This window comes from Amphibalanus amphitrite, unplaced genomic scaffold (assembly GCF_019059575.1).
Source record: "Amphibalanus amphitrite isolate SeventyFive unplaced genomic scaffold, NRLGWU_Aamphi_draft 001429F_arrow, whole genome shotgun sequence".
NCBI lineage: Eukaryota > Metazoa > Arthropoda > Thecostraca > Balanomorpha > Balanidae > Amphibalanus > Amphibalanus amphitrite.
In genome coordinates, this window is record NW_024882922.1 from 58665 (window position 1) to 86027 (window position 27363).

General features: G+C 49.4%; 1 protein-coding gene across 1 annotated transcript in view; it reads right to left on the reverse strand.

Moving 5' to 3' along the window:
- LOC122373003 (irregular chiasm C-roughest protein-like) overlaps nucleotides 1-13551 on the reverse strand; it is a gene marked incomplete at its 3' end in the record, with an annotated part of 61455 nt that extends 47904 nt beyond the window's left edge. Inside the window, exon 1 of the mRNA XM_043350713.1 lies at nucleotides 13451-13551. The remainder of the gene's footprint in view (nucleotides 1-13450) is intronic.
- Nucleotides 13552-27363: the final 13812 nt, after the last annotated feature.

The following is a 27363-nucleotide window of genomic DNA, read 5'->3' on the forward strand; positions in this document are numbered from 1 at the left end:
CCCCGGCGCGTGGCCGGAGAGACCTCTGGCTGAGTGGAGATCATCACTCGGCGGGAGTAATAGCACCACCCGGGGACGGTGCTGTTGTCCGGGAAAACACACCATCGTCGGCAGATCAAACAGCCCGGTCACGGAGCGAGCCACGCCAAACAGCGCCGCGGTCGACGGGGCGATGGCTCGGTGAGGGTGAGCCGCGGCGGTTGCAGCCTGCACAGGGCACATTGGACGGCGGACGGGGCATTTCTGGCGCCGAGTAGGTCACTCTGAAAGGAAGGAAGGACATCTCGAACAGGAAACAGGGCACTCCAGAAGTGTTTTGAGTATCAGATGGCAGACAAAGCATGTCACTAAGAGGGTGGAGAAAGCGAGCAAAAGACTGTAAGCGGTGCGTAATATCAATTTATATATCATTTTGTTTTACACAAACGCACTTTGCAAAAATGATTCCCGATATTTCGTCTGCTTCCCTATACGGTGATAGCGATATAGTTGGCTCTAATGACGATGACAACATAGTGAAAACATGGTGACGTGACCTCCAGAGTTCCGCCAGCGGTTTTCGACGGAATCTGTCCACCGGTGCTACCGAGCCACAACAGCCATGATGGATGGGCGCTCTTTGTGATTTTGTACCTGTTGGCAGCAGCCGTGTAGCTATTTGTCGTCACCCGAATAAAACGAACCTCAATCAACCGTGAGGAGCCGCGCAGTGCTGGCAAGATGGCTGGGTAAGATGTATGGCGACTGCCGGCAGACAAATGGCCTACAAATCGATGTCATTTATTAGCTACGACATTAGAAAAGCTACGCGCAAACACCCTAATGCATTCTTAATATGTAATGGCTTACTTTGGAGAGGTATTTTCTTCGAATAGACGTGCATGACAGGAGTGATGACAAATTTAGTAAATACATGTTTTGCGCCGCTAAATAACATTCGCTGAAATAGAATGGCAAATAGCATGGCAATTTTCAATTTCAAGTTCGTCAGCCAGCAAATACTTAAAACATTAAAATAAACAATCTTCATGTCAGCAAATGAAACCACCTTTATCGAGTGGCAATTCTTGGTGATTCTTACAACAGGTGTGAGCCGCCCCACTTCAAAGAGCATGTCCGGCCGCATGTTTCAAGTCACAGTCGCTAAACACAACGAGAGTGGTGATCAAACGGTCTGGACCGTGTCCGCCATTCAGCAGCCGTTCTACATCCGCTGTGCCATCCGCTCCCTTCCGTCTCCCGTCTGGCCGTCTACTGCCGCGCCGCTGTCGGACCGGTCTGGGCCGGGCCGCACCGTAGCCCTCCCTGGCAGCCGAGGCCGGTGCTCCGTCTCAGCGTGATGGGTGGCCCGTGTCACGTGTCTGCTGCCATCCACTCAGCACTGAGTCACGTGGTTGACGCCACAGACAAGCTAGGGGCCGAATGAGGCCGGCGTGCGCGCGAGGTCGGTTCGACAGGAGCCCCAAGGCGCGACAGCTGCCGGCGAGCTGCAGCAGCATGCAGGGAAGGCTGCAGCAGCTACGAGAGAGAGAGAGAGAGAGAGAGAGAGAGAGAGAGAGAGAGAGAGAGAGAGAGAGAGAGAGAGAGAGAGAGAGAGAGAGAGAGAGAGAGAGAGAGAGAGAGAGATGAATGAGAAGAGAAAAGAGAGAGGAGAAAGACGGAGGAATCTGCACGAGAGTGGAGGTTGAAGGTCGTGACAGTGGAGGTTCGAGGAAATGGGGTAGGTAGGTAGAAGTTGTGAGAAAGGTGGTCTGTTGTAGAGACAACTATGAATGAAGCTAAACACAAGAAGGAATGAACCGCATAAACAGTAAGGTTAGTGAGAACCACATTTTTCAAACAGAAGTACGGAATACGTCTTAATGATCATATCACACCATATAAAATCAAAGACAGCAGCGCGCAGTTATTATAGTAAAACAAATGTTATCCTATCGATGCTTGAAAGGACAGCAATTTTGCTGATGCGGGTTCTTTTACTTATTACTATGTGATGCTGCGGAAAGCAGAGCAACGAAGAGAGGGGAAAGGAGATGTCTTGCAGGTGTAACGAGAAGATGGAAGCGTGAGAAGCGTCGCTTGGCCTCCGGCGTGAGTGACAGGACAGCTGGCTCTCTTGCAGTGAGCGTCGGCCGGCCTTGAGCAATTAATGTCGGCGCAACACGCCGTGCCACCAGAAGCAGTGCACATCCTGCTCGTCACTCTCCGAGACGACGTGCAAGACCTCCGAGAGGCGGTGGAAAGAAGAAATACTGCCGCGTCACCGTGTATGCGGCCTCAAAGATGACTAATGATGATTATCGGAGGTAGATCGGCTTAACATTGCTTCATTTAGAATTTTTGTTGAGTTTTGGCTCACTGCAATAGGAACGAATTGGCGAGGAGACCAGAAAATAAAGAAAATAAATAAAGCAAAGGATGAACGAGAGGCGAGGTTGATAACGAAGAATGGTGGACCTGATGTGAAACACGAGAAGAGGCAGGCGGGATTGGAACCAGAAATCAAGAATAATGACGAGAGCTCAATCGGAAAAAGCCAAAGACGCCATAAAATCCAAAGAAAGCCAGGCGGATGCAGCGGATGGTGACAACGAAAACAACAACAAAGGCAAAAAATAGAGCAGGTGAGACAAAAAACAAAAACAAAAAAGACATAAGAGACAAGTAGCAAAAGGGATATGGATAAAACAAAACAGCTAAGAAATAAGAAGACGGAAGGAAGAAAGAAGGAAGTAAGGAAGGAGGGAAGCAAATAGGGAAGGAAGGAGAGATGGAGGTAGAGGGAGAAAAAAACAAAGACGAGAGAGAGAGAGAGAGAGAGAGAGAGAGAGAGAGAGAGAGAGAGAGAGAGAGAGAGAGAGAGAGAGAGAGAGAGAGAGAGAGAGAGAGAGAGAGAGAGAGAGAGAGAGAGAGAGAGAGAGAGAGAGAGAGAGAGAGAGAGAGAGAGTACACCTTCGTACACCTTTCCGCATGAATCGAAAAAAAAAAACTGGATGCAGAACAGTGCAGCGGGCCTCTGGCCTCTGTTCGACCGCCCGCCTCGAAGCCGGGGGGGGGGGGGGCGGTTACGGGGGCTCAGCCGTCCGAGCTGACAACAGAGGGGGTGCTCCAGGGTCAGACGGTCACCGCCCGGGGGCAAACAATGAGCGGCAGGTGACAGCGCGGAGACGACGGAGCTGAACAGGCTCGTTAACATTCCACGACACGGAGGCGGGCACAAGACAGCGGTCCTGATCTGTGCCAGACACGATCGGTCTTCAGAAATAACCGTGAAATGGTGTTATATGGAGTATAAGAAGATGTTTTATCGAAAGTTAAGGTTTTAATTAATGGCGAGATTTGTCAGCCAGAATTTCATTAATGCTCTTACGTGCTTTTTCTAATACAAAGGCAAAACAAAATTAAACGCATGACAACAGGACGTTCCCAACAACGCAATATTCCTATGCAAGCGAAGCGTATGTACTCGAATCTTCCGTATGCAATCGCGGCCTCACATTTCTCTAAACGACGTCGTCGGTATTAAGTTTGAACATGTCCGGCGCCATCCGTCTGATGACGTGTCGTCAGTACGTCATCAGCGGCCGGAGCGGCATCACTGGGCCGCCATCAGGCAAATGTGTTGACACAGGCTGCCTGGGGCGGCCGTCTTCGCAGGGGCAGTGTTACAGCTAATGACGGCCTTCTCTCGGCGGGGGATGCTGCCTAGAGCCGAGCGGGAGAAACGGACGAAATGATTGTGAGAGAATGAGAAAGGGAAGGAGAAAGAGAGAGAGAGAGAGGAGAGAGAGAGGAGAGAGGAGAGAGAGAGAGAGAGAGAGGGAGGGCGGGCGGAGAGAGACGGAGAGAGATGGAGAGAGAGAGAGGGGGGAAGTCCATCATATTCACATATATGTAATATGGCATAGAACCTAGCATCCTGTAGCTCTGGCCGACTCATGTCTGTAAACCGTATCTATCATACACTGCCGCCATTGCAGCAATCCATCTCACTTTTATTCACAAAACAAGTCTCACCAACGTCCTGGAAGCATTCCCATCGATAGAGAAACTCGGCACGCTTCCCCGAATCCAGGCCTGCAGCGACCGCCAGTCAGCGTCAGCCGTAAAATCACACAATTCATCCATCAGTTCGGGCGCTTCCGCGTCTCGAGATGCGGGCTCCTCCCGTCCCCCGACCCTCTCACCACTCTTCCCCAGCTCTTGACACCAGCTCTCAGCACTCGCCCTCACCAGCCCGTGAGCAGCGAAAGACGCGCGACGTGTCGGCGTCGAGTGATGATAAAACTCGACTCCGTCCGAGGCGGTGTCGCCCTTCCGGGGAGTGAATCTGCAGCAAAGGGATGGAAATTTTTGCTGTTCAGCAGTGGGAGCTCGGTTGATTCGTTACGGAAATCGACAGGGTGTGGAAGGGAGGGGACGGAGCTGTGAAGAGCTGAGCTGGCAGGATGTCACGCCGGGCGCCTCACCGCGCTCGCTCCAGCAGACAGAGCTAGAGGTGTGGCGTCGACGTAACGCGGCGCGCGCGTGCTGAAAACGCCGCCACATTAGGCTCCGTTTTGCGTCGCCTTCGTCGCTGTCGTCGATTGCGAGACGCTGAGAAATTGTGCCGCCGAAGCCGAGCAGTTGCTATTGGAGCGGATCCCAGCCGATGGTGCGCGATTTATGGAACCGGAGGCGGCAGACGCGGACGGCGTGGGAGCTGATGAGGATCGGCGCCAGATTCGTCATCCGCGACGGATTCGACAAACTCGACACTGAATGGCGGCATGATCCTGGTGGGTTTGGAGCCCCCGCCGTCCTGTATGGAGTGAGCGGAAATGCGCAGATGGAAAGCGTGCAGCGGCGCCTTTGAAAGATCGGTCCAATCATTCCAACGCAGCAGTCAAGGTCCAGGCAGAAATTGAGTTCCTGGAGCTGTTTGCAACGACAATAAGTCGCCTTTAGGCCCACTTGCCATCATTCTGTGCCGATTGGCAAATGGCTAAGTACTTAGGAAGATGGATGGACGAGCTATCAGCGCAATCCCTCTCCGGTATATGTTTTGGCGGAGTCTCACTTGAAATCACTCATCCAGCCTCTGGGAAGCGGGCTCAGTCGGCACTCATACGCCGGCTTCAAATACGCACTGCGTACATAAACAACAAATCATCGGCGCCCGAACTTCAAGCGTTACGCCAGTAAGGTGAAAACGGAACAAACGCGTCTCCAGCACCACAAAATGGGTCACAGACAATACACTGAATCTTTAGTTCAAAAAGTTCGAAATGATACCACAAGGAGATCTATGTAAAAACTGTTGCGCATCGACCAAATCAATAGTCTTACAATCCAGAGCTACGGCGAACATCCAGGCTGTGCCGTTTTATGGGAACCTTCAGCTCTTCCTCACAGATCATGCCATCGTATACCGCCGCGGAGTAGCGGAGCAGCACGGAGTCAGGTAGGCTGTACCGCAGCACCTGACAGTCCTGCGGTACAGTATACCTGGCAGGCGCGATCGCCTCGCCGGCCCAGAGTCGTCTTGGCAGACATCGCTGCTGCAGCGGACTATCTGCATGCATATTGCATAACTAACAAAGCGATTGCTTTAGTAATATCATAACAAAAGCAACCATGACGTTTATCTTTTTGGGCAAAGTACTTGAATTACAGTAAACACAAGCTTACAAAATGTTCCAGGTAGCCTGCAAGTATCAGTACCCGGAACCCGGAAACTTTCGCAATTTAAATTCCATCCGAACTATTCAGGCGGCTTTGTTTATCCCGCGCATATCCGTGCTACGCTCATAGTTTGTTCGCGCTGTTACTAGGCGAATATGTATACCGAGGCCTCTAACCACTCAATCGGGCTCGCCACACTCCGCACCAGTGTTTATGCGTGGCCCAGTTAGCGGCCCAGGTATGCGCCAGGTCACCGCAGCGTGCCTGACGAAACGCAGAGGGCTAGTGATGTCACAGAGCGACAGGTGACGTCACCGAGCGGCACGTGACGGCGAACGGCCGCGGCACTTCCGGTCGGTGATGGAGAGCAGACGGCGACTAACGGGCGGCACTTCCGACATCGGGGAAATAAGCACCGTGTCTGGCATTGAGGCTGAGGCAAAACACATTGGGTCTGCTCGGCTCACCCGATTTCTGGGGTTTCAGAGCGACAGCCATGCAAGTTGAAAGGCGTCATACATCTACCCTGCAAGTTGCGCCTCGCTATTTTTACGCGAACATGGCAGTCACGTAAATGCTGGTCAGACATGTCACGTAACTTGCCCAGCAGCAAGGGTTTGCGGCGCTCAGGGGCGGAATGGCACTGTTATACAAATACTCGCCGAGTCCGGCCACGGAATTCACAGACTCAACCGGAAGTGACTCATTCATGTCCTGCACTCGAGGTGATATATGGATCAAACACTGAATTGCAGCGCTGTGCTAAACGTTTGGGACACGCCGAGTGGCGCACACAAAGGCGTTTTCTGAATCGCGACAAAACGCCCGCTCAAGGCAATTGTTGCAAGCGCTGTAGATGATAAATTGATGCGCGCCAGGTAAACTGTTAGTGTGTGTTTACATTAATTTGTTAACAAAGCCGATACAGGCGACTCACTAAAAAGGTTTGAGTCACTGCTGTGAAGGAGTCGACGGCGCCTGTTCAGGTGTGTCAGGGTGAGCAGATGACAGGCAGTGGTTTATTGTCAAATGACAGCAGTGACGCTAGCTAGCTGGCCCGAGCAGTTGAAACTCGGGTGCAGAAAATACACGGCCAAAGAGTTGGAACCATCCAGCTGACTGAGCTGTCAGCTTCCCAAATAGAAACATACATAAAATTCAACTAGGAGAGGTATGAAATGGTAAGATTTTCGTCTTAACACAAATGAAGAAGGTGACAACAAAAACATTCCTTAGCAACAACGTGCGAGCTAACGCGCTCCATGTAATATAACGTCATGCATGGCCTATCCAATTACAGGAGCCACTAGCAAATTTTAATTACCTACCGCTCGTAAGCACGTGCTTACTGGGGCCATCGCATGCTGAACACAATCTCCGGTAACTACCAGCACCATGAACTGGCAGATCCAATTAACCTACCCCTGTTCACTCCGAGAACAAGGACACCACTCTAGCGCGGCCACGTTGCCAGGCACTGCCATGAACACAGAAATTCAATCTCCCTCTCTCAGCGCGACAAAGAAACACGGCCCCATTTACCTGGGACGTTTATTGGCTGTCGCGCAGACGGTGTGCCGCGCTCGAGTCCCCGCCCTCGCGGCTACCCAGTGACCGCGGGCGGGCAGGTCAGATGAGGTCACCTCTACCCAGATGAAGTCACCGCTCCTATCAGCTGATTCGCCGGGCGCCCGGCCAGGGTCTCTGGCGGACCCCCTGCGGACCGTGGGCAGGTTTGTGTTGGCCCCAACCTGGGCAGCATTCCATCTAAAAGGGTTGATCCAAACGGACGGGTTAATCCAAACGAAGAGAGGCAGCCGAGCGGCCAGCTGACTGCACCAGTCGGAGTCGAAACTCGGGAGATAGAAGAGTTATGCATTGGATTTTAGATGGGAAAGGTCAATTTCGGACGAATTGTAGCAAGAAACTACTCACAAAACTGCAAGTGTGCTGTAGTCCATTGTCAGGAGCATTTGCTCGCATTTCAACTGACTGCCGACACAGACGATTTGCCCTTTCACCAAGTGGCATAGCAAAGAATATGAGCCAACGCATTGCGAGTTGTCATAAGCTCGAACATCAAATATCGCAAGTTCCTTCCTCCAAGCGTCTAAGCTACAGTCTCGCAGACCATCACACCACACCCTTGTGCACAAAGCGGTCGGACCCAACAAGGTACCGCTGTCGCACCATGCAGCCCGACGTGAGACAGCGTCTGTGATACCTAGGAGACGCCAGCGTCGCTGCCAGGGAGAAACGCCAACTACAACACGTAACCGTGCCTATGTCCAGACATTAACACCCCAAACACTTAATAAATCCTGCAGCGATGAAAGCCTCGAGCTGCCCGATCCGGCTGATACAATATGAAGTCGCAGAAATTTCCCATATATTGATTTAGCTAGCAGATACTATGTGATACAATACACCTCCAGCCCAGGCAAACATAAAAATAAAAGCACATGATGTTAATGCTCATTCTAAAGCTATGTTTTAGAGTTTTGAGTGATAGCGCTATTGCAAAAACTATTTTACTAGATCATTGCTACCCAATCGACCCCAGACTTGATCTATTTTCACGCTAGCACTTTGCTCAACACAACGAATTCCTGTTCTCCACGGAACGGATCCGACTGTGGAGACAGCGGCAGGTGCAAGCAGAGGAAGCAGCGCACCTAGCTAGCGCCCTTCACTAAACACGATTGCACCCAGTATCCACCCAGCAACCGCACTCTACTCTATCCTACATTCCACCGCGCCACCGGCGGGGGAGGGGTGACAAGTCGGGCGCGATCTTGGAAGCTGCAGCCGTGCCGAATGCAGCCAGAGTTCACCAAACTGACGGCTAAACGAGGCCCAATCGACGGCATTTGGTCCCGCTGCCATCACCCGATCATGACGACAGTGCAGTGCGCAGTGTGAAGCTGCAGTGAGGTCACGAAACTTATCGGACGTAGCGCAACTGCACGCCTAAGCAGACTGCAGCCGTTCGGTCGGGCAGCTGGTGGGAAAAGACTGCGTGCAACTGGTTGGAAAGGGAACTGGGACATCAAATCATTATCCAGCCACTTGATCCACATGGGGTTGCAGGGAGGGCAGCGTATGGAGGGAGTGGCTTCAGCCGTTTCAGCCGACCGCATCATCCATAGACTATCACGTAATGGTGGTGCCGGCGAGGCTTCCTAATGGGCTTCATGAGCTAGTTGAATTAGATGGCGTGTGTCATGCGTGCACGAGGCGGCAAGTTATGACTGGCTATAATTCATGCGTGGCATATGTGTCATCCGAACGATATCAATTTCAATTCATTAGGCTGAAAATGCAATTTCTTATATTCACGGTGAGTAAAGACACAACGAAACACATTATGCTGTCCAATGTGTAGCGCCAGAGTCGAGCCATGGGGTACATTTCAGTTTCACTAATGCAACTATCGGGCACTTGCGCCGCCCGTGAAAAGGTCATAATTAAAATTGCCTCAGTATAACTGGTACCGCCCACGAAACAGCACACTGGCACCGTCTGAAGTAAAGGCGGGTCACATCCGGCCGATGAATTGACCATAGCCGACCCGATCATAGCCTCACAGCTGACCATAAATCATACCTTACCGCCCGGTCAAAGTGCACCTACCCATAAAGCAGGCGGGTGGTATGTGCACGATCGCTTTAGGAAAGCGACCAACTCGATACCGCTTGCAGGCTTGAGGAAGTAAATAATACTTGAATCAATTAATTATTGGCAGTGCGGCTGAACAGTGAACAAGTGAAAATCGATAAAAATAAAATATTAGACACACAAAGAAACAAGACTCTGAATAAAAAAAATCATTTGTAGACCAATATTCTTTCGATTTTCATATTATCGAGAAAGAGCTCAAAAATATGTGAAACTTAAAATTATCGGTCTAGCCAAAGACTTCTCTAAATATATAGAGAAGTTTGTGGTCTAGCCATAGAGAAGTCTAGCATATCACTTTTAATATCAAAAGAAAACCAAGGTAAGAATATCAGTACAAATTTGGTCCTGGTGTCTTTCCTCCTCCTTGGCATAATTCTATATTTTCTTACAATCGTGTCACCAACGGCTTGTTCCAACATGCACGCACTGGACTTTTGAGATGTAGACTGTAGAGTGTCAGAGCCCAACGATCCTGCGCTGTCGCCGTTCTGACAGTAAAGGGGGTGCCAGTCGCCTAATAGCGAAGAAAATTGGATGAGGACAACAACACCGAACAATGTCAAAGTTTCAGGTGAAGTCTTTGATGGTTATTCAGTTCCAGGAATCTCTTCATTAGATAATGAGATAGATATCAAGTTTAAAGATTATCAATATGTGAGAGGAATAAAAAGAAACAGTACAATACAAAGCACACAAAAAGCATTCCCGATACTTGGCAAGCACAGAGGTGGATCCAGCCACTACACAGACATTGGACTCAGCTCCGTTCCATAGTTTCGTTGTCCTATGCTTCATAATCCTGCACATTCACAGTTCTGGTGAGCTACCCATGCCCCAGACAAACTCATTAGATAGGACCATCTTCCCGGTTAGCCTCCACGATCGACACATGTTTCCACAGCAGACAGAGAATCCATGTCGTCACGCCCACTGCATCCTGTTGACCTACCAGGACCGGAAACACTCCATCCAAACTCGACCGTCGCGACTCCTCCCCGTACGCCTGCACTCCCCGCAAAGCGCCAGCGGGGCAACCCGCACCTTCCTTCCGTCGTTCCCGATTTCGACGAGCTTGTCTGGTATGAAGCACCATATCCCCTGGTCAGTGAGGTGGTCCTGGGTTGGCAGCGCCGCCCACGAGCGGAGGCGGTCGCGGCATGGGCGGCGCCACCGGGGGGGACGGGGGGGACAGGTCCCCCGCTATCGAAAGTTAGGGGGGTACAGTACCCCCCTATCGGCGAGGCCCGTTCAATAGTTGATAATAATGCATTATAGAGCTATCCGTCGCATTTAATGCATCGTTGGTTAATCAAGGCAGGTTCTGAATAAAGATTGCTGTTGGGATGCATCGCAGGGGGTCCTGACCATCTGCAAAAGGTGTGGAGCTGTGATGCCTGTAGTTATAAGGTGATCGGCAGGGCCTCGGGGATCGTGCCCCCTTTTTGGGGCGCCAGGCAGGGTTATTACTTATTACCTCCCCACCCCACTGCCAGACCCCATTGCCGATAAAACCAAGTTCACTGAAATTCCATAGATTTCCGTTACTATATGAAAATTTTCCATTCCTAATTAGTCAAATTCAAGCATGGCAGTTCTACCACAGGAACCATTTGAAATCTATGCCATTTAACCCCAGCACTTGTGGGGAGAAGTGTTCGGATAGATCACAGGCAGGACCAAAAAAGCACGCGGTAGCCCAAGACCTTATAATTGGATATAGCATCGGCTCCCTCTCGTCAAGGGGTTCGATAGCACTCGTTTTTTTTTCTGCAAAACTAAGTTCGGTCGGCGGCCGAACAGCTGGGGGTCTAATCGAGCCCCCCATCCCTCCCCTTCTTACGTCAGCGGCTGTGAAAATGCCATTACCCGCTGTTGAAACATGGCAGTTGCTTTTGCATGAGTGCACGAAAGGGTTTTAGGTCCGTGATACGTGAAAGGTTCTACATGAAAATTGAGATACACCAGCTTATCAAATTGTGCTCACTGTGGTGCGCTCGGTTTTACCTTGACTAGTCTTTGAATTCTGGGGTGAAACAGACCAGCCAAGAAACCTGTTCCATAAGGAGAGCCACTAATGCTAAAGAGATGTGGGATGAGGTTTCCAGAGACCTTCATTACCTCCCAAAGGGGGTGCCCCGCCATTTGCCAATCCCTGCTGTAGTTGTTACGATTGGAGGGTGAATATGAGAACGATGCAGGTCGTGCCAGCTCGATCGTGACGAACACAATGGTGCCGACATCACAGCTCTACTGCCGTTTTTGACGAAGTTAATCAACAAGCACCGGAATCCTACCCTGGGGCATTTTACCTGCAGAGGTCGCCGGATCTGAGACCCTTTCACTCAATTTTTCAACGGTGCATGCGCTCGTTTTTCCCGCGAAGCTCTTGGCAAGTAAAATCCATCAGAAAGTGTGATCAAATAACGGCTGGTGACCTTCCAATTTCCATGACCTAGCATGGCCTTTTGAGTGACCACCGATGACATGACCACTGATGGCTAGCCATTAGCTGCACCCTGCCCGTTGCATATGGATCAGGTGGTGATGTCATGATTCTGAAATTATATTGCAGTTTTGGCGCACTTGTCAGAGCAGAAGACATTCCCACTTTTCCTCCATGACTATATGATGGTGAAGCCCTGAAGCTGACCAAACGTAAGATCGAAAATTTGAAAGTACGAAGCGTAGTAGAAAAGTAGCTGGCACTGCTACTCATACCTAAGCAATTCGCAGCTTGAAGGAAACCAGCTTTGAGTTGGCAAGACTGCAAATTTTGATTTAGAGGCAAGGATGCTTGAAAAGGTGATCGATCTTAGGTGTCCTAGGATAAGTTTGGAAACGGGATGCACCATTCGATGTGTTTTGGGCCTTGCCAAGTTTCGCGGCGTTATAGTGCCTCGTTTTTTTTTTGCATACACGATCAGTATCTACTTTTGGGATTTTCGATTTTCGGTCCCCGTCCCCCCCCTATCGAAAACCCGTGGCGCCGCCCCTGGGTCGCGGCTGACCGGCCGTCGCTCGCGTGTGGGTGTCTCCTTTCGGCGCTGCTGGCGTCATGTTAACGCCCCCAACTCCCCCGCCCACTGGTTTGACGTGTCAGTGGTCAGCAGGCGTCACCTCGGTGACTGTAGTGACCAGTGGTCACCCTGGCGCGCTGGGCAGCTGTTGCCAGTCAACAGGGACAACTAGGCAACTGGCTGTGATTGAAGTACATAGACAGATGAGCGAATTGGACGACGATTACAAGGAAAAGCAGTGAGCATATTCGCCGTTGACGAGGATTTCAGTTTCCTAGTCGTCAGTCGCTGAACACTGAAGGCGAACACTGCACAGGTTCAACCAATCATGAACAATGAGCAGAGCTGGTCTGAGCTTCAACTAACCAAGAATGCATGTAACCAAAGGCCATGAACTATGACTAACCGCCACCTATCAACGCAAATAGGACCAGAGTCCAGAGGGGCAGCCAGTGCCAACGCGATAACAATTGACCAAGATTTACTGACCAATAACCTTTTCAATAGCCCAAAGAAGCGCTGCCAATTGACTGAAGATGCAAGTGCTGTCTGTTGTCCAGGACGAACACGACGAGGGACAGGGAGGCGGGAGCAGACCCCGCACCCTCAGATTCGCGCGACTGAGCTGGGATACATTAGCGAGATAAGGGGTTGCATCACTGGCGACAGCCATTGACCCTGATGAAGGTCAAATTATCCTTGCCGAGATGAGATTATTTATAGATATGGAGTGTACACAATAGAGGTGACATCATGTATGCAACAGTTCATGTGGCTATCGTTATCACACAAAGGGATAAGTCCATAGGTCCATGCGGAATTGCATCATCTCCTTCAAATATTCAGCTTTAGATTGTGTTCAACATGCCTAAAAAGTTGTTTTAAAACAAGAGCTTGTTTCCATAAGCAGGAAGCCGTGTCATCATGTTTCGCTGCAGCTTGTCGTGCAACATGATGAGATGCAACTCGAGCCGCAACTCGCCACATAATGAAGCACTGTCACCACAATGGTCACCCTAATTGTAAACAGTTTACACAGCTCTGCACATAACCCCGTGCCACGTGCGATCAGAGTTCGCACCGCTCACCTCTCTCGACGGCTCCACGTGGCTCCACGTGCACTCTCGGGACGCTCACTCGCGCACGGGTCAGGGCAGCACGCGCGGCGCGACCGGTCACGTGGCCCGGCAGAACCGACTGAGAGCCCGTCGGCGCCGGCGCGCTGCCGCCGCCGACGACGGCGCCGGCACATGGCTCGACTGACGACCCGAAATAGCCCCGCCGCCGCCACTGCGCCGGTCCGGGACGGGGCGGCGTGGCGGAGAGACCAACCCGCGGCGCCCGGAGACCAACCCGCGCCGGCCCGCGACGATCCTCCCGTCAAAGACTGGCTAGACAGGGGGTGGGAGGGGGGCGTGGGTCGTCCGACGGTGGGGTTTAGGGTGGGGTGGGGGTGATGCATGCCTCAGGCGGCGACTGACCGCCAGCCGACCGACGCTGCTGTCGGAAACGCGTGCCGCGGCTGGCGCGTGACCGCAGACAGCTGGTGCCGTGCCGGGTCGAAACGTCACCTCTCAGCCACGTCACTGGTCCCACAACACATCACCGCTCTGCCCCGTATTGTAAGTAAAAAAGGGAAAATAGGATCTGAATTTGTCAATTATCACGACGACAGAAAGCACCAAAAACCATCACGAAGTTGGTCAAACTCGAATAAAAGAGAAACCGGAAAATTAACAGCACACAAATGACAAAAATCCATAGGTAGATTTTGGGGATTACGACAGCTGTGAAATTTGATCCATTCGTCGCTATTAGCATGTATCACAAAAAAAACGAGATACAGTGACCGTCATACACTGCCCTAGTGTCGCACGCTTCCACCGGTATTGGTGTATACTGTATGTAATGGTCGCATATGACCCCCGATCACTTTTCCCCAGCAGCAAAAGGATGTAAACGCTATAAGATTCGAACATTACAGGGTAGAGTGCAAGATTCTAATAACAATTGTTACGATGAAGCCGCGTTTTATTATAACTTGTGTCTTGTTATACTAAAATAATTTTTAACATACATAAGCGCATCAAACTAAGTAAGTAACCAAAGTGTATAAAAAAAACGAAATTTGGTTTTATGTAGGGCGTTGCCACAATGTCATGACACGTTCCTACTCTAAAGATAGCGATATGTGTCTTTCCCTCCCTTCGTTGGACGACTTTTGCAGCAACGATCAGCTCCGACATGCTCCGGTTATACCCCTCCCCCACCCCCTGCAACACAGATCAAATAGCTATCGGCAATAGTAAACCCTCCAAAATCATTAGCTAGCTCTCAATAGGTAGAAATGAACTATTTTATCAATAAACAAATGATAAATAAGACACACTAAAAGCATAATAAAAGAAATAAAGGTCACAAAATAATGAAGTTCCATATCGTTCCTAGAGCATTTAACCCGGCCGGGCCCGGGGGGTAATCCCAACTAGTGGTGTCAATCGGTTACCGAAAATTTCGGTTACCGAAAATATATGCTGACCGATTTGGTAATCGGTCGGTCAGGCCCCCCAAAAATCGGACACTTTCGGTCACCCTGCCAGTGAAACCATTTTCTAAAAGAGAGAGCATTCCATTTTTGCCTAGTTAAAATGAAATTTATTGGGATGTTAATGATAAAGTTGCAAAATTACCCCCAAATGCCAAATGCCACATTTTGGCATCTTCATTAGCCATCCCACCCAGCAGGCAGCAGCCACCCATTGTCCAACCACAACTACAAGCGGCCAAGCACGCTGATTTTGACTCAGTTGACCCCACAAGTACACACAATTTTGAAACTCTATTCCAGGCTAACTGTTAAAATTTCACCTGTTTTCAAAGAAGTATTGCCTACAAAAAAATCATTATACAGTCATCAAAAATGCAAGGACAAAAATAACTTGAATTACTGAAATGTGTTTCTGAAGACTGGACAGTTAGCACTTAGCAGTGATCACATTTACATTTCACAGGTGTTCAACTATTCCACATTCTCCTTAAATATTGCAGGTACCAACCAAATGTTTGAAATCTAGATGACCACAACATACAAACATAGGAATCTTGACAAAAACTACATATTCGGCCCATGTCCGATTTCTGGAATCTTCCACATTCCAAACACAAGGAAGGATTTCGAAACAGATGCGCCATAACAGAGACTTTAAACCAGCTGATTAAGTTGCTGCAAAAAAAAAGTTTTGGATCGTTACATGCTGCCTCGTGAATAATTTTATTGATGTAAATGATCCAACACGATATTGAATTCTAATGAAATCAACATTGTGAGTGTAATTCACTACAAGGAAATTAATTTCCCCTCAATAATTCGACCAAAAGGGCATATAAATAAATATTACGTCATCATCATACATCCTTTCGTTAGGGAAGAGAGGATCTTAAAAGTCAATCCTTGGTTCTTCTATTACTCTTTGCGCCACTTTGGCGCCACTGTATTAATTTTGTCTGCATATTTTGTTTTCTTGTAAAGATAAGATTAACAAGAGATAAGACAAAGTGCCTGTTAAATGAATTTTCATTTCATTTTTGTGACAAAATTCAAGCTCAGAGCTACCTAATACCTGCCTTTTCAGCTGGATTTTCAGTGTCAAATTCTTTGTAGAGTACCTCTCAGACCACATCTTAAGACTCAAGGCAAGTTTCCAAGCAGTTTTGATGTGTTTTGTGGTGTTTTGATTCCGCCTTTTCTCCTAGGGAATGTTGTCATGAACATACATATTACCAACCATTTGACTTACCTACTAATTGATCGTGCTTTTGCAACATGAATGAGCATTCTTCCTTACATAGACCACAGTAGATTCTTGACAATTCTAATTAACCAAATCTGTGAAATGCTGAGGTCCATGTGTTGCTACCCTCAGCAATGTATTGTAACTTCTACCACAAAATGTATTTTGCAGTGGCTAAGAATTGACTGAACTTGGACTGAAATGCCATTTCGCATTATTTTCCATCAGAATTTACCAAATATCTTAATTTTGGGGGTAGAGTAATAGCAAATAGAATTTCGGTCAAATTTCGGTCAAATTTTGGCTTGGGATGTTATCGGTCGGTATTCGGTCGGAAATTTTTCCCAAATTTTGGTTTCGGTCGGTATCGGTCAGACATTTTTTGGAAAATGACATCACTAATCCCAACCATCGCAGCCCGGGGGGGCGTTTTTCGCCCCCCCCCCCCTGTCTAACTCCGTAAATAAGGGAGCTACGGAAACAAAAGCGATACCAAACGAAAGGTCCTAACGAGACGATTCTAATGCACCTAAAATTTTTGACCTCAGGTCAATTTTCAAGGTCAGAGGTCAAGGTCAAAGGCCAAAACCGGCACATGTGTAGTGATCTCAAAGTAAGCCTTCTAGAGGACGGTAGGCTGCATCAAACCGGCAAAATTGGGTGTCAAACGAAAGAAGAGAATCTGAGGATTCTGAAAATGTGCTCCAAATCAAAGGTCAAGGTCAAGGTCACGCTCAAAATTGACCTCAAACTTGGCACTTTTTCGCACATCTTGCGTGCTAACTTCCAAGATGTTTTGAAATGTTTTGAGGCTTATCAGTTCCCTATATGTGGTTCATCTTACGATACAAGGCTGCGCAAAGGTCAAGGTCACAGAAGAGTATCCCTGCTAGAGGCTATTTCACTGATTCAAGCTAGTAATAATAAATAAGACAATTTTGCCATCCGGAAGCTCTAAATGAAGGCTTAGAGGAAAATAGATGCCAGATTCGTGATCAGCGGGTACAAATCCATCATAAACGACCTTTCATGTGTCAAGGTCAACCAGAGGTCATTCGAGGTCACATGAGGTCAACATGAAACTTGACCTTTTCCGAACAAAATATATATCATTCGACGCGGCTTGACAAGGCAAATGCGATGGTACCACTGCCGTAGCTCTAGGACCATTTTTGTCGAAGTTATTTGCAATAAACTAAAACCACATTTCGGGGTCGTTGACCTGACCTCTGACCTCAGGTCACCAAAACTATTTTTCTATTTTTCTCTAGGTCAAACGCCACACAGCCGTGCTCGTAATTTGTCTTTATCTCTAAAACTCTATTTTTAGCAGCTATTTGAAGTTTGCGTCTGTGACGCCGATTTTTGCCGTGCAGGGGTCTAGAAAAATGGACCTTTTTTAACTCACGTTTATTGATCGGAACACCCATCCATCAGCACACATCAACCCAGCAGGACGGTAGCAGCTCACACTCGAGCATGCTACACACATTCTAAACATCACCAGGCACTCTCCCATAGCCGTCATCTGTCACCCCCGTGATCCGTCAATAAATTTAGCGTCCGGCGCACCGCTCGCTGCCTGTCGCCAGTGTGTTTACTACCTATTCACGAGCCAGGCGGCGCCACGACGCCCCACGACGGCGGCCCCCGGCCCGGCGGACCGGCAGAGGACGGCGAGGGCGGCAGCGTGGAGACCTTGGAAACGGTCTCGTGAGATAAATCGCGCGACAACCGCCAACGCCGTACAGCGGCCGACGCGCTCGCTAGCTTGATTGAAGGAAGGAGAATATCAGGGTTTGGGATACTATGAGGGGGTGCCAATGTGTATTGTGTTATAAGAGTATAGGTGGCGGTAATGTGTTCATGTGACTGTGCAGTGTGTTTGTGTGTTGTGTATGTGTGTGTGTATGTGTTTTTTTCTTCATGTCCTATTCATTTTTAATGCAGTCTTCACTGTTTAAGCATTGATATGCCTAAGTGCTCCCCATTTCTCTTGAAAGTTATTTTGTTTGCCGAGCAACTCGGCAACTTTGCTTTCTGTTTCGATTTCTTGTTTTAACATGTTCATCCAGTGTGTGATGTGTGGTGTGCTATCTTTGCAGCGCGCTCTGTATATTGCTATTTTTGCTAATGTGAATATCAATGTTTCCCTGGCTGGTAAATCTGTGGGAAATAACCATGTTTTTAAATTTACACTTACACTTACGTTGTACTTGTTTAGAAGTTCAGTTTTCACTGCCGTGATAAATTCTTTTGTTATGGGACAGTACCAAAATAAGTGTGATATGGTCTCGGGCTCAGCATTACAGAAAGTACAGTTTTCGCTTTCTTTCACATTGATCATCCGCAAGTATTTGTTGGTAACTGTGATGCGATTTACAATTTTATATTGAAACATTCTGTTGTAACTTGAGTTCGTAGCATTGACGGCTTCGACAAAACTGCTAGCTTCGAAGCAACCTACATCCCTGAGCCACTTTTGCTCTAGCCGTTCATTTGCATCTTTTATTTCCTTTTGCCTATGGATCACGAATTGCATGTAGGCGAAGCGTGTGAAATAAGTGTGATTGAAGTGAAAAATGGACCTTGTGACGTCATCAAGGGGGCTAGGTCCAAATTTTTTACTTCAGAAGATGTCAAATTGATGGGAGAAAAGGTACTGAAAGTTTCGCCTTCCTATCCCTAAGCGTTCGGGAGTTATCGCAAATATTCGCCAGGGGGGGGGGCGAAAAACGCCCCCCCCCCCGGGCCCGCGAGGGTTAAGGTCGAGTTCCAAAAACAGCTCAAACATTTATAACACACAAGAGCTAAGTGGAATTTTAAAACGCTTCATTTCATTTAACGTCAGATTATTATTCGTAAAGTAAAATATCGTTATTAGAAAACTAAATAAAGTAAAATTTATTTGTCAAAGTGGAACCGACGAAAGCCCAAATGACCGGACATCATCCCCTATATGTAGTTAATTAAGAAACCAACGCTAACGAACTGCCTCTAAACTGCTGCGTATGGAGGTGTAAAGCCTGTTGAAGACCAGACTGTTCCTAATGGAAGACGCTAAAGGCTGCTCACATGGTGCATTGGTGCGGGTATGATACTACAAGCCTTATACCAAGATCGGTGGAAGAAAATTTCTTGTCTGCGCTCGTATGAATGCAGAAGCATGCACAATATTGGTGCAATGAAGTGATGTTGAACTTGGTTGGCAATGGAAAGATGAAGGAAGTTACCCATCAACTACGACGCTGTTTCGCTATGAAGCTTCATCATGCAACAAATGTCATATGTACAAATAAATTTTATAATTGCTCATTGCAGCTCTCAGATCGATCCAAACCTGACCCATCTTTTATCAAAACTAGGAACTTCGAATTGCAAGATATTTGCACCGGCACGAAGTCATTTCCATCGGTGTCCAACGCCTCCTACATCCCATGTCGAACCACAGCCGGGTAGGACCGGTTCTGAATCCAGCTGCCGACCACCGCGGAGGCGACAAACAGCTGCGACAGTCACCCCAGCTGACAGACCGCCCCATCCCGGTCAGCTGTTCGCGGTCCGGCCGCGTCCGTCCGCCCCCTCTCAAGTGTCACTATTCGTGTCCCGTGTCTGTGACCACTCTCCCGGTCACCCCCAGGCCATCAGCTGACCACCCGATCGGGGGGAGGGGGGGGGGTGACAGCTGTTCCGGCGCGCCTCGTCCCCCGGGTGGCATTCGGCCGACGATGCCGCCGCCGATCCATCGTCGGTGTCGACGCGCCGCCGCGGACCGCAGACGCGTCGGCAACGGCGCGGCGGGGCGTGTCGCCGGCGCCGGGGGTACTCGGTATTACCCCGTCACCGACGTCTGTCTTCATCCCTTCCTTCCGGGTAGCCGGCTGGGCGTCTGTGCCTCGCGCAGCTTTCGAAGTTCGATGTCGATCCTTCTCCACTCGATTCCGGGTCGCGTGAGCCTGTAAGACCAGACTTCATTGAGACCAGAGCAGACCAGACTTCCAAGCATTTCAGCTGTGACTGCACCGCTCCCTTGCCGAGGAGGATTGAACCAACATCCCCCACATTCCAACACGCCCATGCCAAACGGGTTGGCAGGGTGTCCCATGCCGTCACCTCATTCCTCATTCCTCCCAATGAAGGATGGCTCTTACTTACAGCAGCCAATCACGCTCGATCGAATCTCATAATTGCTCTTGCCGTCCTCGCCGGGTTAGTCCCGTTTTAGTTTGTGACTGAACTCCAGCCAGTTTTGCCGGTAAAATGGGAGGGCGGTGCTACCTGACACATGACGGAGAGCTCTCCACCCAGTGGTTAGGTCCCTGGAACCGCCCCCTATTCGCACGCCGTTTGTAACGCGCCGATTATTTACAGCTCGCTCATGCTGATTTATTGTGGTTGGACTTCAGTGGCTCTTTGGTTCACCCGTGAGTTAGAAGTAGACATGTCAATCGGATACCAACTTTTTGGTATATCGATATCAAATCGATACCAACTGGGTATTTGGTATTTCAATCCTTGTGTGGTTGGTATTTTGTTGGTATTATGAACCCTCACTTATGTATAAGAGGCTGAGAAATTGGTTAAAAGTCGGTATTTCCCTCATGTTATGAAGTTGGTTCGGTATCGGTATTTCTTCACGGTTTATGTTGGTATTTGGTTTGGTATCGGTATTCAGATTTTCTGTAATTGACATCACTAGTTAGAAGCGCTGGCCAATAAATTGTTGTGTTGAAACGATCAATACGATGACAGTTAAAACTGTTATTTTAACCCTCGCATGTGTGCGGCGTTTGCCAGCTTCTAATGTGTAGGGGGGGGGGTCGGTTGGACCCCCCCTTGCCGTTTGGCCCCTGATCGAGCTAGAGCTTCGCGGAAAAAACGAGCGTGTTGCCCGTGACGAGAGGAAGCCGATAATACCCAATTTTAAGGTCCTAGGTCATTGGTTGACCTTCCAGGTCAGGTCAATGACCCAAAGTCGGGAAAATCGGGACCTGTTAGAAAGTCGTAAAGGGTGGCTGCTAAGGGGTTTTTCGGGGTGCTGATCACGAATATCGTGTTAGTTTTGATCACAGGTGATGTCTTTAAGCATTTAGACCAGGTCAGGTCAGGTCATGTCAGGTCAACCAGTAGGCGTCGTGACGGGTATTCGTAGTACGTGTCAACCGCCTCCGACAGCTTCGTAACATGTTACGAAGGCACCAAAACTACTTCGTAAATGTTCAAATGGTTGCTAAATTCGAATTCAGCTCCAAAAACTAGCCTAGAAACATGTACAGCTCGAAAAAGTGAACCGAGGTCACCCGAGGTCACCAAAGGTCAATGACCTGACCTGACCTTCAGGTGACCTTGACACCCACCCTAATGCATGGAAGCAACATCAAATCACATGTTTGAACGTTTGAAACCACGAAAAGCTTGCAAACGCGCGGCTAATGCGAGCCGATATACGCAGAATCGCGATTCCGGCCAAACATGGTCTCGGAAAAGAGGTCACAGGTCAAAGGTCATTTGGGTCAGGGTCATGAAATTTTCAGGGTAGGTGTAAAATTGATCAATGTGAGGGTACTGAAAGTTTCGTCGCGATCGGCCGCTTTTTACGCGAGTTATTCGCGAAAAACCATGGGGGGGTCCATCCGACCCCCCCCCCCCCCTACACATGCGAGGGTTAATACCTCCAGCAAAATTGCACAGAACTGTCACCTTCAAAAAGCATTTGGCTTCTAACTATTGTGTTCATGTGTAATTTCGTGTCTAAACAGCGGAAGCCAGTCCTTGCCACCACCGTCTCCATGTTAGCCGAAGCCGCAGCGGTTGTAACGCGGACATAAATTATCCGTCGCTACTAGCGCTCGTTAGTCGGTGCGATTAATGCAGTTCTGCCTCGCCGAAAGTGCGCCTCGTTCACCGTCGCCGCTCGAGGCTGGCCCAGGGGAGCTAGCTGAGAGCGAGCGGGAGTTTGACTCGACAGGGACGGGACCACTCACCACGTGAACTGAAAACGTAGAAACTCAGGAGAGCCGAAACCATGGCCTAGGCGGGCTGCAACTGTCGGAGGTCATTCTCCCCACGGTCCGAAAGCACCACAGTAGTGCTAGCTGTCCGCGGCGTGCCAGCGACGCGAGCGCGACCAGACCAGTGTTAGCGGTGAGCGGGGAGTTATGCACTTTGTCAGGACCGTGCTGTGCTAATGGTCTAGATTGCACATGCAATTGCAGCAGACACGGAATCAGAAGCGGTGCACTCACTGCACGCCTCGCGGTCACGAATGCGGCCGGCGTGGTAGCGAGGAGTCTGGCGTCTGACCTTTCAAGGCCAGGAGGCCGGTCGTCAACAAGGATCATCAACGTGAATGGCCCGCATGCCTCCGTTGCGTCCAGCCCTGAACTCCCCTCCCCTCTCCTCCCCAGTCCAGTTGTTGGACGGACGCCGTGCAGCCGCCGAAATGGGGCAGCCGTGGGCGCCGTGAGTTGCAGAGTTCAGCCGCTGCTCGGGCTGGTTCCCGTCCTCCGTCACCGTTTACCGGCGCTGAGAGAGGGCCCAAACACTGGCCGTGGGCTGGGAGGGGGCTGTGGGGGGCTGGAGCTGAGCTGCAGGGCAGAGGGGAAGGGTGCGAGCCAGCCCGGGTGGCGCCGAGGCCGAGGCGCCGCGTGCCCGACCGCGCACGCCACGCCGCCTCCTGTGGCCGAGCGTGTCGGCTGCGTGGGGCCGCCGTGTCAAGCTGATGTGTTTGTTAAAACATCAGGCCACCGGCCGCGGCCACACGCGGCACGAACAGAGAACGCTGCAGGTCCAGGGCCAACAGGCTCGCTGGGATGTCGACTGACCCTCAGACACCTGAATCTCTTCCATTCCGAACGCAAGACCTAGGTTTTGAAAAAAAAACTGCACCTATATTTGCTTTCATTAGTTGTTACGTACCTATATGTTCTCTGAGTTAAGTTTCAAGCAGTGCTTTGTGTTCATCATTTAGGAAATACGACTTAAATCAAGTGCTTGCGAAAAAATGGGGTTTGAACAAAAAATTCCTCGGCGACAGGGTGAGAAAGGAAAAAGGTACGACGTTCAAAGGACGACTGACCGGCTGTAGCTTCATTTTATCATTTCACTTCAACGGGTAAATTTAGATAGAATCTCAGACGCACCCGTGTTTCGCTGCACCGCTGTGTTTAATTAGCAGGGCATCCACCGGTATCGTCGAATATTCAAACTTACCCCACCACGCGGCCAGTCACCTGGTCTGATTAACCCCACCCCACCCCTCGGCCAGTCACCTCTCTCGGCCAGATCGTCGGCATCGATGACAGTCGGCGTCGACGCCCCGCGTTCATCTAATCCCTGCCCTTCCGTCCAGCGATCAACGACCGCGGCCAGCGCCTCGGGCGCTTCCAATTCGACACGGTGTGTGGCCACCCAGCCCTGATCACCCCAGACCTCCACCCCACCAACCCTATTCGTTCCTTGTCCAGCGACTACCGACCGGCCGGCCCCGAGCTATGTCACCGCCGGTCTATCTAAACGGATCGGAAAGCTTATTTCCGGCAAGTTATTGCGGCCTGTAAACAGGGTATAAATAGCGTCGGTCTGTTGTCCGCGGGTGATGGATGTATCACTGGGGAGGAACGGAGATCGCCCCCCCCCCCTCGCACCCCCCAGAGGAGACAGAGATGGGCCAGATGGTGCGAAAAACACGCCGGATATGTCGGCATTTGCAGCGCAGAAACGAAAGAAAACCGGACACTCCACTGAGGAAGGCAGCGTTGGTGATAATAGGAGAAAGGAGCGATCTATAGTTCACTGCGTTGGAATTCGGATTGTACTGTTCTATCGCGCCACATGACTGCTCTTATTACATATGTTAATGTATGGACTCTGGAGATATATGGAGTGGAGTGAAGCAAAAGGCAGACTATTGGTAGTTTTTTAGGCATTAGAGGGCAAAAAAGTGCATTTTGCGGAACTGAATTGCAAGTAAATTAGACAGAATATGCTGAATTATAGCTTATCGAGCCGGCTAGAACTGCCCCGTCCCTGACAATGCTCATTCCCCGGACTGGCCATTGCCATGACTCGCGCTGTAGACATTGAGTAAGGACATGCGCTGGGCAGTGGCCGCGCGCCGGCTAAGGACGCATACAGCTTTGATGAGCGGACCACGGCGCGTTTCCCACGGGGTGCTAATAGCCGATCATTATGGCGCCGTGGGGGGCGTGTGACCCGATCACGAGACGCCCTGTCCCCCCCCCCCCCCGATCAATGGCTGACGCCGAGGGGCGGGGAGGGGCGGAGCTGACGGGGAGGGGGTAACGAAGGACGGTGGTGAGCCGGCTATATTTTGTCCAGCCACGACGGAACAGTCTGAAACTGGGGTCTCAGGAAACAACTAGGGCGAGCCGCACGGATCTGAACTTGAGTGTCTCCGGGGAATCAGAATGATTAATGGCACGGTCAGTTTGCGAAACTTCGCTGGAAGCTGGATGCACAAACCGACAGCTGTATGTTTTTCCAGCGGTACCTGATGCGCTCTGAATAGATGGACTGACAATTTTGGGGCAATATTTTGAAGGAGCCATTAATCATACGAAGACCCCCTCGTGCATGGTGAAATCAGCGCTCGATAACATCCAGCGAATTCCCAGGCCTCATGCATGCATCATTCCCGATATTGATAACCACTAACAAAAACGACAGCTGTTGGTATATTGCCGAAAATGTGCACATTGTAAATGTACAGGGTGTCTCAAAAAAAGTGTCACGGTTTTGAACATCTCCCGTTTCGTAACCATAGGGCCTACATCATTCAAATTTTCTAGATTTAGTGGCAACGTTTTGACATTTTATGTGGTAAAATTACAAGTTCCTAGGCAGAATAGTTTTTACACTAGAACAAGAAAATTAAAAAAAAACAATTTTCGTGCTGTAGGAGATGATACGTCACAGCCTGCCGTCGATCCTGAAGAGTCTGGGCCCCTTTCGTCTGATCATAAATCCAGAAACAAACTCATCAATACATTTTTGAAACCTTTACATATAAGTAAGGACACCGTGTACAACTGCCGTCTGGAGCACAGCAGCAAGCTGAAACACAGCTACAAACATGGGCAATGATCAACACTGATTGATTTTCAGACGACGCGAGTTTCCATGCCTCGACAGTCGACGGCTTCATCTTTGATGGCAAAATCCACTACTCGGTTTTGTTCCGAAACACATAAAGAGAAGAAACGATAGCTGATGGACAGTTTTGAAATTCCTACTCAAACGTGCACAGCTTCTGGATGTGCGCAATGTGGCAGTGTGTCACAAGTCCTTTGCACGGTGTCAGCGACTGCAGCTTTTGACGGAAGAGTCAGGCATGGCAACGGCGCTGTTCTGAGACTAATGGGTGATTGCAATTCCATTGTCTGTTTTGCGTGACGTTTTTGGTCTCTAATAGTTGTACAGGGTGTTTCACTAAAAGTGTCAAAAAGTAAAAGGTCATAATGCACATAATAACAATGTTTTCTACGGAAATTTGCATACCATTTCATCCGCAATTGTTGGACATTTGAATATATAAAAACGATAGCACCGTCACTCAAACCTATTCCACATATCCGCCCCTTCTTTTGATGCACCGTTTCGGCACGTGTCCGGAGGTGCCTCACAGCCCGTTTTCATCTTCAGCGTCCAGACTGTCGGCAAAGCCTTGAATGGTGCTCTTCAGCTCCCGAAGTGAAGCGACTTGAGTCTTCCTCAGCTCTGCGAGAGCTACTGACCAAAACCAGAAGTAAAGCGGTGACAAACATGAAACAGATCGGGGCTTTGCGCTGGCCAGAGGCGGGCGGCGAGGCAGCTGATTATTTGGCCCGGGAACTTCTAATCCAGCCAGTTCCTGGTGGTTACAGCCATTATAGTGGCTGTTTTTGATAACTTGTAAGGCCTTTGCTATTTCTGATGTTGAAATTAGCTTCTTGTTATCTTCAAAGACCCTCAAAAAGACCCTGACCTTTTCAACGGTTTCCGCCGAGAGGTGGGGGACCCCGTCTTTTTTGGACTGGGACCGGCATCGAAGGAACCCTTTTAAACCTCTCAAGAAGCCCTTTGAACCTTTTATAATCTGAAACGTAGCGAGGTGAGAGAATAAAACGTTTCCTGAAAAGTCGGCATAGGGTTTCAATGTTTCTGATGGCACCAAAGGTAAGTGTAATTCACCCCTCCTGTTGCGGTGTAAATAACCTGTTCTTGTTCTGCATTACACTCAAAACTTTTTTACTATCTCCTGGAGGGTTCATTTTCATCAAACCAGCAAGATAAGAGTATATTGAAAGGGTAACTCTTTGCTACCATTATGTGCATGGTAACGGTACGTGGTTAATATGAACTTATTCGCCAACGAAGAGTATTATTACCATGCAAATATCAATATTACTCTCGCGATCCAGAACATCACGAAAACTCTTTCCTTCTGGGTATCGTGACTCGTGTACAGATAGTCGTTTCATGCGTGGATCTTGTTTACCCTCGTGAAGATGATATTTGAAATGGAATCACTCAGCCAATCAGAAACGAGATCGGCCGTTTGCGGTTTGAAGGCCGCGCGCATCTGTCAGTTTTCGGCCGTTGGTCTCCGAGAGCGGATGTGAGCAGTGTCGGTGCCGCGCGGCGTGGCCGTTGGTGATTGTGCTTGCGTGTTGTTCATCGCCTATAGAGCCTCTGTGGACATTTTATTGTAAGTACCGATGTGCTAGAGCATGGCATGCCGTTGAGTGGTGCTAATTTGACCTGGTTAACAGGACCCCGTGCACGGCCACGTGGCCTAGGTTGTGAGTACGTACATTAATTTTGTTGTGATGCTACAAGTTTATGCATTTTGTTGGTGACTTTGAAAAAGCCTTGCACTGTAGTGATCCAGTCTCATTATCTCACGCAGACGGGCTACCACCCAGGAACGCCGTCGCTCTCTTCAAATATTGTGCGCTGTGCCTTATCCAATATGAGGGCGCTGAATGTCTTGTATTCACATTCAAAGTGCATTCAAGTTGTATCGTGGTGTTTATTTACCGCTTGTGCATTGCTGAACGCTTCGTATAAATTCGTATGCATAAGTGAAGAGTCTCACAATGTTCATGGCTGGTGTGCCCCTCGTATTGTTTGTACGGAAGCCAAATATACATTGTTGCTCTTAAAGCATGTTTTTTTAGTTGGTGAGCTCCGGTTAACAGAAGCTTCGT